Below are 13,439 nucleotides of genomic sequence, written 5' to 3'. Positions count from 1 at the left end.
TTCAATTGTCAAAACCATTCTAAGACCAACAAGATTGTTAGAAGAAAGATGATTGAAGCTATTACAAGTCCTATTGTTGATACTCCAAGTGGTTCTAGGCCCAACATTCAATATCCTCCTGCTGCACAAGTTGAACCTAATGTTCCAACAATTATACGGGCTATTTCAAGGCTGAACTCTAAAGATGTCAATCGAACAGATGATGTTATCACATCTGGCAAGATAATTAATAGAATGTTGTCAAATAATGGAGCAAAGGAAGCTACTATCCTTGTTCAGAATTCTATGGAGATCATAACAGGGAAGTACCCTAACATTGTTATCCAACCCATTCCCCAGGCCCCTTGCTACTCCAATGGTTGCCCTCCTCAACAATCTGAATACTATTATTAGAGAAGAGGGTCTATAGCTCAAGTGGGTTGAAGGACCACTATCATGGGTTGCATGGATGAAAGAATAGACACTAATGATACTCTCTCTTTTATTGATATTCTCATATGTTTTATGTTGATCTAATGTATTGAGATGATGATCTTAACATGCCTAGATCCGTGTTGAACCTGCATTTTATTTTTGATTTAATTATATTGTGATGTTTGACTCGATGAAACTGTGATAAACTATCTTGTGTTACTTTATGTTAAATAGAAAAAATATTATTTAATTTTTTGTAGATATAACACTCAAATGTTTATGTCCTTATTTTATAGTTTTTCTTGCATTTTTTTAATTGTATATGTCATTGTAATATCTGCTAGTACATTTTTCGTTGCTTTCTCAGCATTATGTAGTTTTTATTTGTTGATTTCTAGTTTCATATTTCCTAGTTCTTTCTTATAGCAACTACTTTGTATTCTACATTAATTCAATATACTTTCTATACATATTATGCTTATGTAAACCTTGATGATCTAAAATGTCTACATATGATTATAACAATGATTACACAGCTAATTTAAGAGTTAAAGTTGCCACAAGTACTTATAATCCAATAAACAATGTTTACAACAATATGTACTAACATTAAAGATATTGAGAACATGTTTAAAAAAAGAGAAGTGAACATAGATAGCCATTCTCACATGAAAAAGAAGTCCCTAAATCTGAACAATACATTTGTGCAAACTCTTTTATTTAATCAAGAACATGAAGAATCTTCTCATATTGCACCAACTCTTCACTTTTCCAATCAACAATTTCTCCATAAGAAACTTCTTGAAATTCTTAATTTTTTCTCAAAGTTTAATGTAAGACTTTTTCTATTTTTGTAATGAAGAAATAATTTTATATGTTATAATGAAAAAAAAATTTTTTGCTTGCTATCATATTCTAATTTGAAAAATATAACATTAAAATTTTACTATTATGATTTCTCCCAATAAAATTTAATTCTTGATTTCTTAAAAAAACAGAAGCATCAAATATTTATTTATTATTATTCAATAAAATAGAATTGTCAAAATTATCAAATATCGAACTTTGATAAGCGATTGAGACTGAAAAAACTAGGAAAACAAAATGACAGCTGTGGGATTTGAACCCACGCCCTTCCGGACCAGAGCCTAAATCTGGCGCCTTAGACCACTCGGCCAAACTGTCAACTGATGATTTTAAGCTCTATTTTTAGTTTTATTCATTTAACATAAAACTGTCAAATCGACGATGGAAAACTCTTCTAAACATATTCACGGTCAGGGAATATACATCCGAAAGGAGAGCAACGGTTTTTCGTTTACAATAATATATGATTTTATTAGTTTGGATCACGTAAGCAGTGGAATAGATTTATAAACATATTAACGTTAAAATGTATTTATATAATTTTATATATACACATATTTATGTTAAGGTTCAAAATTTGAGTACTAACAATCTTGTAGTATATTGTATGCTTGTCCCTCTTTGAAGTAGGTAAAATAATGAGTATGCAATGCCTAGGATGAAAAAATAATCACCACTTAAACAAGGTTTAATGTATAATTTTTTTTGAGATAGTATTTTATCATACAACTTGACCACATCTTCAAAAATGATGGAACTTGAGATTTGGTGTTTCAAAATTTAATTTGATATTTTTTTTGTTTATGTGGAAACATATTTTAGGTGAATGAGATTTATGTGATTATTTCAAATAATTTAATGTAGATATTTCAATAATCATCGAAGAATTTCAAATGATTATATATCCATATGTATGCTTCAAAGATTATAAGTTATATTGAGGAATTCTTGTCTATTTGATTCAAATGTAATTTCACATATTTGTCATATTTTACTACTTGACCCTATCTGTGCAACTCATAAAAATCGACACATATCATGACCAAATATTTAAATTTGTCCACATATCCATTTTTAATGACAATTTCACTACATTTGTTAATAACGCAAATGCTAGTGCATGTAAACACTAACATATTATAACCAATATTGCACTCAATAGAATGCAAATACATAACTTTAAATGTTATGCTATTCAAACTAATGTTAATTTAAACTCCTAATCGAATTGAATTCAATCTAAATTTAATCTTAGTATGTGTGTGTGTGTGTGTGTGTGTGTCAAATTCATTTAGATTACAAGTATAATTTTAACTCAAGAATATAAAAACGAAAGCTAGTTAACTCCATATAGATAGAGAAATAGTTATGTAGTGAAATATTACTAAAGATAAGTATAATGTAATTTATGAATCATGTGATAGTGCTATTGGCCATTAAGAAACTTTGGAGATGTAGACTATAAATGTGATTTTATGTCTCTTGGAAACCCCTGCGTAATGTAGTATGTAAATTTACCTTTATGATTTAGAAGATTGATTTGAAACTATAAGCATCTAGACTTTGTTGCACAAACATCAATTTCTAAGTGGCATAACACTTGATCTCATATACTTCCAAACTCTTCGTACTTCCAAACTCTTCGACATACCCATTAAGTTGCAATCGTAAAGTAGATTATAATAAAGTAGTCATGGAAGTTGTGGAAAACTAAAGTTTAAAAAAATGTATTTATGACAAAATAAGAGTATCCAAAATATTAAATAATAAATAAGGAAGTGTCTACAACATATTAGTGTTAAAGGATAATATTATCATGTTTAACATATAAATATTTATGTGTTATGTATAATCATTTTTTTAAATCTTAAAGTATGTCCATTTAGAAATCTGGCTTTCATGTTAATAGATAGTATCTTTAATTTTTAACACTACTTATAATTAAGTAGATAGAGATGCAATCTAAAAGAATATATTTAAAATTATGTTTTTTAAGTTAAGATAAGAATTATGAAACATCGTTGAACATCTAACTCGCTATAAGTGCAGAATAATAACATCTCCAATCAATTTGACAACAACAATAATCTTTTAAAATCCATTTCAAATAAAAAGCTTTTTTAGAACTCAAAATATGATGAAAAGTAATAGACATTGATGTAGAACTCTATGAAGTCAAATGGTCATTTGCAATTGGTGCTTGCTTGAGCTTTGCATTTCTTCTCAAGATCCAGATTCATGCTCTTTGCATCCTTTGAGTCATCAAGCATTTTTGTTTTCTCTTAATTCACTTTTTCTATTGGTGGCATTTGTGGTTTCCTTGGTAAATTTAAGTCTTTTGGTTGATCTGCAAGATTTAAGGTTTTATTGTTTGTTTGATTGATTATAGAATCATATATGAATTTCTCTCTTTCATATTTCTCTCTTATCCTTGGTCACTGATCTCTCTTGGGCAAAGTGAGTTTTCTTCATATGAACCTGAATCTTTTCTCCCTACCCACACTAGTTTTTTTGTTGATGTGGATACAAGATCACCAAGCAATATTGCAAATGGCTAGACCATTATTGAAAGTGGAATTAATGAGACCAATGTGAAAGGTAATGCTCTAGGGACTATTAAAGATAACATGTGCAATGTAGTTATAACATCTTACAAATTGGCCCTCAACACAAATTCTTTGACTCTTAAAACTCCTAATTCTCAAAGATTTGTTACAATTGATGGAGAAATGATTTTCACCAAGTACAATGTGGGAGATTGATGATTTATAGATGCCAAGACTAGTAAAAGTAGAGATAGAGGTGTCCTCAAAGATGAAAACCTCATGAATGGAATAAAAGTTACGATGCCTTCTGAAAATCCTATGAAAATTCTTTCTATCTCTCCCAAAGAGAATATGTTGGAATCTATAAGGTTCAAGGAGTCAAGATTAAAAATTGTTGGAATATTTTTTATTTTTTTTTAGATTATAATTTTTATCCTTCTTGAAAATTCTTCAATGAATGGATCATTATGGTTTTAAGGAGAAATAAAGGTGTCTTATTTCTATAAAATGATCCAAAAAGGTTTGTTCATTATTTTCTTTAGAATCAAACTTGTATGCAATATGAAGTAGCAAAAAATGAATATTGGAACGTTAGCCACTAATTATTTGTGTCTTTCCCAAGGAATCAAAGAAAAATTATGATGAAATTGTCACCAAATCCTCTCTTAATCAAGTGAAAATCTAGAATTTTCCATTGGAGTTGTGGAAATTTTTACCCATTGGGAATGTACTACAAGTGGAGGAATCTAGGGTTACCCTCCCACAAATCAATACAAAGAAATCTCTTTGATGCTAAAGATAGAAATCTCTAGGGTCCTCAATATTAACAATAATTATTTGATGATGAGTTTTACATTTTGGGCTCCCTAAATATTTTTTTTGTTTGCAATTAAATTAGAATATGAAGAAGGATTTCCCTAGGTTGAGATCTAATCATTTTGGGGCCTTTATGCATACCATTATGAATGATGAATATTCCAAACCTCCACAAGCAACTAGTTTGAAGCAAAATTTTGTCAATGTTGAGGGGGATTTACTAACCCCAAATTGATGGTATTTGAAATAAATAATATCAATCCCCTATATTTAGGCATTGAAATTTTTGCAAAGAACCCCTTTGAGGACCTATTGTTGAGAGTGATATTCAAGTCATTAGAGCCAAGCCTACAACTCCTCCCAACATGGACATTAGAGCAATTAAGTCTACTATAAAATATACCCCATCTCTTTGTCCTTAAAAATGACCAAAAAAATTCTTGGAACCCCTAAAAGAGAAGGTAGAAATGATAAGACAAGCTACAATGTTGTCCAACCATAGTGAGTTAAACACTAGCATTTTCAATGACTCTAATATTAAAGAAAGTGAAGAAGCCTTTGAAAAAGAATTGGTAGCTTCATATATGAATCCATTATGCTCAAGTATTGATACTAATATTTTATGTTTTAGTAATTAAGTCTCCTATTGGACCAAAGGAATAAAAAAAGAAGAAGTTAAATGACAAAGTAAAAACCCTTAATTCTACTACTCCAAAAAAGGTTACAAAGAAAAGGTAAGATAAGACTAAAAATATGCCTAAATGTTTTTATAGGCTCTAAAGAACCACAAATATTCTCCCCCCTCGCATAGTGACTGTCAAAATCTATATTTGGAATGTGAATGCACCCGAATCTTCAAATGGGAAGTATGTATTAAGAGCCTTTTGTAAAGACAAAGACTACTTGGATTTCCTCTATCTCCTCTTAAAATAAGCATATTGGGGTTCCATGTTGATATTGTTTTCAACTTTATATGGAAAAATGTTTTTTTTTAATTACTAAGAACTTAAAAGGGGAAAATATGGTATAGTGATTCTTATCCATCCTAGATGGAAGAAAAATATTACAAGTTGGAAAATTTTCCCATGTAATAGACTAGTATGAGCAATGATTCATGATGCTAGAAACTGAGTTTGAATATTTTATATTTATGCCACTAGTGATTATCTACTAATGTAAGAAAAAGAAAGGAACAATTTGATTCTTGATTTATTTAGTTAATTTAAATAGGCAGTATCATATGGTTAAAATTTTTAAATAATTTCACAAACAATTAAACATCTCAAATCTGCAAAGATCCACCTCCTAAATATAATCCCTCAAGATACTACTTGTTACTCCATACTTACAATTAATGACTCTTCTAGACAACACAAGACCCTCTATTTATACCAAATCAAGACACAAATTTGACCTAGCAAATTATATTAAATAAACACTTAGGATGGACCCCATGTTTAAAAACATAACTAACTCATAAGATAAAATAAACCTATGCAACCTTAGACATAGGTCCAAATGCTATCAAAGATTGCATAAGCTAATTCCCACAAATTGAAGATCGCTAGAAAAATCTCCAAAGTTTGTCCAACAAAGGAAGAATATGCTACTAGTAGCCACCAAAAGAAAACTAACTTATACACTATCCATCCAAACATTATGCAAACATAGCAAAATATCCATAGAGAGGCCCCAAACCTAAACCCAAGCTCGCAAACATAACTTCCACTCAAAACCATGCTTGGTTGCATCAAAATATAATTCATCTGCACTTGTGTCTAGTTTTATAACATTACTACCTTTTGAATTATTTGCAAAATTTGATGAAAGATCAACCCCACAGCTCCTAAGAATCACCTACATGCAAACACTTGTCATACAAAGAAAGAAGCAAAAGCTATGGAGGCTAGAATTCCCATATCCATAGATGAGACATTCCCGATGAGCAAAAAAAGAAACTGCTATTATCAAAAGCGAATTAATGAATTACAAAGAGATCAATCCTTATAAAAGGAGATTAAAATCCTAACAAGTAACTAACCTAGGTTGCATTATAATAATTAATAAAAGAATTAATCATTATATGCCCAAAGTTTAGCTTAAGTAAACTAGAGATAATAAGTGGCTTAATAATTAAATCAATATGATTTAATTAATAAGAAAATACTTTATTACTCTAACACCCCCCCTTAAGGTAAACTTGGGGAGTAGCTAAAAACCTGAAAAATAGTACTAAAAGAAGAATTGGGTCCCGACAAGGCCTAGTAAGGTACCCAAGCACAACCAAATTTTTGAAAAGAGGAGAAATAGAGAAAATCGCATGGGAAAAACCCTACTCCAAAAAGAGATGGAAAGAATGTTCCAAAAGATAGGAAGAAAAGGATGATCTTGAAGAACACCACTGAAGTATGAAGCTATAAACACTGCCAAAATGCTGATTTGAAGGACCTCCACTATATAGAACATGACCAGGTAGAGAAGACTAATTATGAAGAGTTGATCAATCAAAGATAGAAGGTATTTTCATGGCCTCCAAAAATAGGAATAAAGAATGTCTATATGGTAAATGATCCATCTCACAAAATGCATAGGTATCCAACCACTACAATCACCTAGTACATAGGATCAAATATTGAATACATAGATCACTCCATCAAATCAAGAAAGCAATAGAACCAACATAACCCCCCTATAATGTAGTGTGAGTACAACAAAACACAAAGATATGCAAAATCTCGAAATGCAATAGAGTGACACTTTATCTCAGTGCATTTGCAAAAATACTACAAAAGGATGTCAACAAAGATCAAAAGAGACATAAGGTTGATACAAGAGATAGTACAACCCATGAGAAATTATTTGAAGCAAAAAAATCAATCTTCGAACTTAAAATAACCAAGATATCCACCAGAGTGCATCAAAACAAAAAACTGAATGGGATGTGCCTGGAGAAAAATCTAGAAAATAAAATGTCTCAAGATGTCTCCTTAAGTGAAAAATAAAACTTTTGACTTTGACTGTATAAAATGTAAACCAAATAGAATCAAAAGTCCAAATAAATTGCATCATACGGGTTTGGAATTAACTTTCCAACGATATCTCATTTGCGAAAAATGGTGTCCCGATGAGCAAGTTATGGCCAAACAACCACATGTAGGTTTAAAAAAGCATTGGAAGGGTAAAACAAAACAAAATTACCACCTCTGGATTCATGCCAAATGTCTCAAAAAATGTGTCCACCAGTACCAGGAATTACCTCATGAAGTGTGACAGTTTATACCAAAACTATCTCGATTTATGTGCAAAATTTTTTATTTGAATGCCAAAAAATCTCAAGTTTTGAACAAAATATCTTGATTTGCATGTCAAAAATCAAAAAATAATAGCCTTAGGAAGTGTGCAAAAATAAAAAAATCACTGTATTGAGAAGCATGCCAAAAAAATAAATAAAAAAATCATCATCTTGAGAAGCGTGTTAAGAAAATTAGAAAATTATTGCCTTGGGAAGTGTGCCAATGAATTAGAAAATCATTACCTTGAGAAATGTGCCCAATCCAAAAGCAATATTATTTTGCCTCAAATTCCAATTGTGTCCAAATTGGACAAATTTTATATGAAAATAGGGGTTTTTGGGCACAATAAGCTCAATGGTGATGTCCATTTGGGCTCAAAGTGACCCGAAAATTAGTAACACCCTAGATTCAAAACAAAATAACTTTGAAAAAATGAAACACTTTGAAAGAAAAAACACAAATCTCAAAGCCAAGCCAAACTTCTCATAAACAAAACAAGGGCATGAAGATCTGGAACTTTGATACCATGTATAAGTTGATGAAAGATCAACCCCACATCTCCCAAGAATCACCCACATGCAAACACCTATTATAGAAAGAGAGAAGCAAAATCTATGGAGTTTGGAATTCCTAGATCCATAGATGAGACATTCTTGATGAGCAAAAAAAGAAATTGCTATTATCAAAAGTGAAGTAATGAATTACAAAGAGATCAATCCTTATAAAAGGATATCAAAACCCTAATGGGTAACTAACTTAGGTTGTATTATAATAATTAATAAAAGAATTAATTATTATATGCCCAAAATTTAGCTTAAGTAAACTAGAGATAATAAGTGGCTTAATAATTAAATCAATATGATTTAATTAATAAGAAAATACTTTATTACTCTAACATTATTTTCTTGTTGAAATGTTGGACTTTTCCCTAGAAAGAAGATCACTTTACTCAACAACTAAAAACCCTTATGAGCCTTATTTCCTTCATCAATTAGATAGGTAATAATAATTTCCAATCTAGGATTCTTTTTGTTTAATCTAAAAACAATATAGTCAAACTCAAAGGCATACTACTTATTAAGGTCACCTTGGAATCATCATCATAAACTTTAGAGTTTACACTTGTAATTTGATTAAGGAGAAAACAAAATGTGGTTATATGATGAACAATATATTCTCCCGCTTTCATCTTCAACCAAAAAAAAATATTTTTTATGGACATCTTAGCTCTAGAAGCTTGTGAACCAAACAAAATATGAACCTAGTCCCATATTTGTATTGATGACTTTAATTGATCAATGTGATACAAATATGAATCTAATAAACTAAGGCCATCATATCATGGCCCTACGATCTTTAGCTAACCACTTTCTTGCTTCATTTACATCTTGTGGTTTTCTAACAATTCCATTAAGCATGTCCCATAAATATTTTCAAAAAAATAATTTAAAAGTGTATTTTGATTTTCCATGGTTGAAATCAATACCCTTTAAATTTGGCAATAATAGATATTCTATCCATTATACTTATTACTCAAAAGATTGAAGCTTCATCAAACAATTTTGGTACCACCCTATATAGAAGTAGAGTAAATCACACCTCCTATCTATAATTATCTCCACAATCAAATTTGTAAACTATGAGATGCAATATCTCATTCCTTCCTTTCCTCCACTCTACTACTTCAAGCCATAGTAATAGTAACAAGATTATCTAATATGCCTGTGACAATTGTTGGAGGATCATGTAGCAACAATATGCTTTGCAGATGTCATTACCAAACTTTATAGCCTATGCTAAGCAATTATTGGAATGTAAAGCTAGATGTCATGGATTGCTACTAGTTGTGGCTAAGTCAACATGGATTTCCACTTGTGGTTGATCCAACATGGAATTTTTAAAATGTACAATAAATATCAAGATTTTATTGTTTGACTTACTATAAATGGTAAGTTTTTTTGGTGACTTTCCATTAATAGTAATTCCAACATGTGGTAAACATGTAGTTTTACCAGTCATACTTAATATATTTAGTAAGTTATTTTCAATCAAGACTTAGAAACTCGGTCATTAGATGCAACTCAAAGTCATATTTTGAAGTACATTTTTAATATTGTTATAACTAAGAAAATTCCTAAGAAATAATATTGAAATATATTTTCCTATGGTTTTTTCTCTTGTATAATTTTATCGAGATTTCCACGCAAATTCTTAGTAGTATGTGTTTATGTTCTTCTTTGTCGCTTTTTAAACTTTAAAATTTTGTAATAGTAACTAGCAACAAATATAAAGACATTAAAAAACATGCATTTTGACAAAAATCAAGTCTTCCTCTTCAATGTTCATGCCACACTCTACAAAGTCTATATGATGCATATCAAAAATCATTGTAACATTTCCATCCTCAAGTATTTGTGTGACCAACTCAACCTATCAATTTTGTCAACCTAGTTTGAAACACAACTCAATCCAATGACTTTATCACATCTCCTAACATGTAAAGGACCACAAACCATCTCAAATGTTTTAGATTTGATAAGTATAGAAAGCTTTAGTAGCTCTTGAATGATTTTGCATGTTAGACACAAGATCTTATAAAATTTATTCAAAATACCATTTCAGTTTAACACACTAGTCATATCTACTGAATACAACCTCAAATCAGCAAAAATGGTCCAAACTACTATTTTTGCATAGTAATAGTCTCAACATTAATAGAATTTTCACACTCAATGATCACCATATGTACATCTCAAATTCCAAATTACTCTAATAAATATTGAACAACAAAGACCAATGCACATAAAATTATATTCATTATATTCTCATGGAAAATAAAATCCATTACTCTAGCATTCTATACCTTACAAGCATAGGAGAAGATAAAAGCTCCAATAACACGTATTGATGAAATTAGAAACGTGGAACAATTTGATTGATCAATTCATTTTATTTATTCATGTAGTGCCTTTAAATAGGATGTACACACATATTTGTGATGGTTAAACAATTTCACAATTGCTATAACCAACCACAATATTCATTAAATTAAAGCTAAATCTATTGGAATACTTTTAAAATAACTGTGGGAGGGAGGGGGGGTGAATCAGTTATCCAAGGTCCAAATGTATAAATAAAACTTTTCACAGCTTACTAAACCCATAAAACATTTATCTTCATGCATGCATCGATAAGATTATGCAATCACTTAAAACTTGTAGGTTATTGTCAAATCAACTTGCAGAAATGTAGACATGAGACATAATAGATTCATCAACACACTTGACACAATGATTTACATGGGAATTCAATTTGGGAAAAACCACCAATAACATGCTACTCTTTTTCACTCTTTTGAAGTGATGCCCTATGAAAGGCCAACCATGTTAAAAGTTACAATACACACTATTAAATGTGACCCTGTTAAAGGATTTCAATCACCCTGTTAAGAGTGAGCTTTGTTAGAGGACTTTATACCATTCACTTGGAATGTCACCCAGTTAAAGGATTTACAAATGACTGTTAGGTCAACCTTAATCCAAAGGATGTACCCTAGATTGATACAATTATTAAAGAGTAACACTAAGGCTTGATCTGATAACAAATTACAACTCCATTTGCAGATTATAGATCTATATTTCAATCCTCCATTTTGCTTGGCCTTCATATATTTCAACTCTGATAGCTTGTTCTTCCTTCAAGAATTCATACCCTTAAGCCTTCTTTCTTAACATGCCAATTTAGACTCTTCTCTTAGGTCACTTGATGAAGAAAAAACCTTGACTCCTTGTTGATGCAGAGTGGTTAGCAAAAGTGGTGGTTTGCTACAAATGCTTCTTCAATCTTAAAGGTTTCCCACTAGTCCTTAAGACACACCAAAGGAAAAATACCCTCAAATCACTCAATCTTGCCACCAAAAATCTAAAGTGAATGTTAATGGTGTAAACAAATTGTTTCAAATAGGTTTCAATCACTTTCAACCTCTTATGCAACTCTCTTCAATCAATTTCTTCAAAATTGCCTATTAGGTCTATTAGCCCTACAATGGATGTTTTTTCAACTTTTCTCCAAACTTCAAGAAAAGACCCAACAAAAAAATTACCTTTTCAGGGTTGCACAACATACTCAAATCTCAATAATGACTTCCTTGGGAAATGTGCCTACAAACTTTATTGTCTCAATTTTTGAAGGGCAAATTAGATGGTTTTACAAAGAAACTCTACTCTAGACATCTCCAAACTCCATGAAATTCACAGGATCATCATTATTTATGCCCAATTAGAGAAATCACTGAGAAATACCTTTATATGAGGTGTTTAGCTACAAAACCCCCAATTTCATGCTTCAAAACCCTCAAATCCTAGGGTATCACCAATCTAGGTCAATCTCTCACTTCCAAGACTCCAAATTCAGGATTCACCATGCATTCAACATCTCTTTAAAGAATATCAAATAAAAAGCATACCTCATTAAGCCAAATGTGGGGCTGCATAACAGTTAGCATCAATTTGGGTACCAAAAAACATACTTCCAACACTCAAACTTGCAGAGTCTTCACATTCTCCTGCAAAACTTCACTTTTCTTGCATATTTAGGGTTAATAGAACATGTTAGTGCTTGTAGGGTCCATCCTATAGATTAGTTGTACAAAATAGGATGGCACCCTCATTCATCCATTTAAAAAAATAATGCAAAAAATTGTGAGATTTGGCATGATAGCAACAATAAAAGTTGGAACTTGTTAACAAATGTACTAAAATTGATTCAAAACCTCATAATAACACCTTACCAACATAAATGAAAGGTTAATTCATCAATTGGACTTCAAAATTAGCAAGAAAAACTCAGAATTTTATTCAATGTATCCCTGTTCCGTACAGATTTTGTGTTCTGTAATACATAACAATGGTTTCTCTCCTTGCATAACGTTATAACATCTTAAATAGGCTTATAAAAAATTGCCTAACTGACCAAGTTGGTTACAAAGGTTTATTTAATCAACAAATACCAAATTACTACTTTCCCTCCAAAACTAATATGACCGTTTGAACTTGAAATTCAAATTTCAAACTATAGTTTTTATGTGTTCCCTAACTTTCTAAACTATTCCATTGACTCAAAATTGGTCATATAGATTTATTAAATGCAACTAAGTATGAAACTACCCTAAGACTACCCCATATGGCTCTTTTGGCCATTTTTACATCATGTTGCCATTAGGTCCATACTAGGACTTCTATGATCTTTGTCTTTCAAAGCACATTGCTCATTACATAATGCCATGATTGGCTTCAAAATGTCCCAATTAACACTCAAAGATGCCTTTGATCCTCTGGTTCCATCTTGTTCTAAGGTTTTCTTAGTTAACTTGATAGGTGCCCCTACACCATTTGTCTTCCTTAGGTTCTTGCACATGACAACCTTTTCTTCTAACTAGACATTCCTATAAATAGGAAATTAAGATCTTTTGTTGTTCATTCTCCATCATCCAATTTAGGGTTAG

At 30.9% G+C, this 13,439-nt stretch overlaps 1 non-coding gene across 1 annotated transcript; it reads right to left on the bottom strand.

The window, feature by feature from the left end:
• Window positions 1-1,519: 1,519 nt before the first annotated feature.
• Window positions 1,520-1,599, bottom strand: TRNAL-UAG (transfer RNA leucine (anticodon UAG)). Its single transcript has one exon. It is a non-coding gene; the product is annotated as a tRNA-Leu (tRNA).
• Window positions 1,600-13,439: the final 11,840 nt, after the last annotated feature.

This window comes from Cupressus sempervirens, chromosome 6 (genome assembly GCF_028749045.1).
Source record: "Cupressus sempervirens isolate cs-2001-9-10 chromosome 6, ASM2874904v1, whole genome shotgun sequence".
In the NCBI taxonomy this organism is placed as follows: domain Eukaryota; kingdom Viridiplantae; phylum Streptophyta; class Pinopsida; order Cupressales; family Cupressaceae; genus Cupressus; species Cupressus sempervirens.
Note: the sequence above shows the minus strand (reverse complement) of the source record. Positions and strands in the feature narration are given on the sequence as shown.